Genomic DNA, 2,354 nt, shown 5'->3' on the forward strand with positions numbered 1-2,354 from the left:
AAATAAAAATTTAAAATAGTGCACAAACCAAAGTACCAGCCAACCCAGACCAACGGCCAGCCGAACAAATAGTGTGTGCGTGTGTGTGGTAAATCGTAAAGGATTTAACCGCTAACCCATACACAAAACTAGATACCTCTTTAGGTTTAAACCTAAGTGAGTGAACCATTTCTTATAAACCTGTGATAAGTAACATTCCTTATCAATGTGGGGATTTAATGCACTTTCCTTTTTTGAATAGGGGTAATGTCAAAAAAAATTCACTAACTTTACATGTTTTCTCATTTTAATCACGCCATTTAAAAATCGTCATTTGCATACACCAATTATCAATTTTTCTCAAATCCATACACCGTTCAAAAATTCGGCAAACATTGATGACATGTCATTATCTGATTCGTTATGGCATGTCACTATCTGTTTGCCAACTCAATAATTTTTACCGAATTTTTGAACTGTGTATGAGTTTAAGAAAAATTGAAAGTTCGTGTATGTAAATGACGATTTTTAAACGATGTGATTAAAATGAGAAAATATGTAAAGTTGGTGAATTTTTATGACTTCCGAATATTTTACACTTTAAGTGTGTTCACACTTAAGTCAATAATTATAAATATACTATTTTCTTATATTTTTAATTGTTTCACATATTAATAGATTAGGGAATTTGAAAGATCATATTTTTATTTGTTGTTTTATGCCATTTATTATTGTATTTTAATTTTGTTCTTCATTGGATCTATCTTGATTAAAAACAAACAATTATAAATATCATAAATCTAGTTTTTCTTATTTTAGTTTGGATTCCATCAGAAAGTGGATTGCATTCCTTTTTTACTTATTTGTAATGCTCTTTTCTTAGAGTAGAATTTTTTTAATGTTGTAACCTTTTGAATATTGAGATTTTGTTTATTATGTTTAGACCGCTTGTGGTTTATTAATATTTTCTTATTCATAAAAAATAAATAAATATTATTATTCACTAAAAAACTCTAGATAAAATAAAACGAGAATTTATTAAAATGGATAGTATCCATTAGATCAAGATATGATCTAATTAGCAAGAATAAAGCATATGGACACCACTCGTTAAATTGAACATACTCTTGAAATTATCACCCAAACTGCGATTAAATTGATAATTCTCATATATATGATGGAATTATTTTTCATTAATAAAAGAAGAAGAAGAGCGTTTGTGGTGGAGATTGAACCCACAACCTAATAAAATACTGTCCAATATTTTTACTATTTGAATTGTAGTTTACTGATCAGTATTGGTGATGAGGTTGGAGGCGAATTGGTGACCAAATTATGAATGAAAACAAGTATCTCAAAACGAGCATATTCTTTGCCTGGACACATTCTAGGACTCCTCCGAACGGTACAAAAGTATATGGTGTAGGACCTCCTCCGAGAGCTAGAATTAAATTAAATAATTAATTTTGTTTATGAATATTAAATAAACAAAATGTATTACTGAATACCGCCTCTAGTTACTAGGCACCGCCCCTCTCAATTACTCTCTCGCCCTTCTAACCAAAACCAAAAAATATTCTCTCAATCTTATTCGAATCTCAAAATCGTAATGACAGATAACACTTCAAATTCGTCGAGAAACAAGTATCAAGAACCGGAAACGAGTATCGAAACTTTTTCCGAGGTAATTTTTATTTTTTCATCGATTTAGAAGTGAAATTTAAATTTTTTTTTCGAAAAACATTGTCGACCGACGCCCCCGAATCGCGTCGGTCCAGGCTGGAGATGTTCCTTGTTAACGTCTCCGGTCTGGACTGACGCATACCGACGACGTCGGTCCAGATGGGGAACGTTTCTAGGAAACTTTCCCCATGCGGGGAAACGTTTCCCCACAGGCGGCGGCTGTCACGGCCCGAATTCCACTCTAATCCAAGTCACAATCGGCGCTAGGGAATGGGAATGGTTGTTCCGAAACCCGTAGCAAGCCTAGAACCTCTAGAAATTTTTCGCAAATATTGCTACTGGAACGTACCTCGCGTACGATCCGTTTTCAGAGCAGGTTTAGGTTGCTTGCCAGGTTATTACGTGGATTAGCAATAAGTGAGTTTATAGTGTTATCTACCGCTTTATTAAGTACTGCAAATTATTTTAATATATCAACTGTTTACAAACTGTTTTAAATGATTATGGATCTGGATTGTAATGAGCTGCTCGATAGGCGAGTACCGAGACTATGTGCACCGGTAAATATTTTGGGATTGACTGACTATATGTCTGGCTTACATTGAGATTGATGAGGATTTGTTCCCATCTACTTTGGGCTATATTTTGGGATTTCATTTCAATATTGTATTCTATAATCTTATTTATATATT

This window comes from Mercurialis annua, linkage group LG8, assembly GCF_937616625.2.
Source record: "Mercurialis annua linkage group LG8, ddMerAnnu1.2, whole genome shotgun sequence".
NCBI classification, from domain to species: Eukaryota; Viridiplantae; Streptophyta; class Magnoliopsida; order Malpighiales; family Euphorbiaceae; genus Mercurialis; species Mercurialis annua.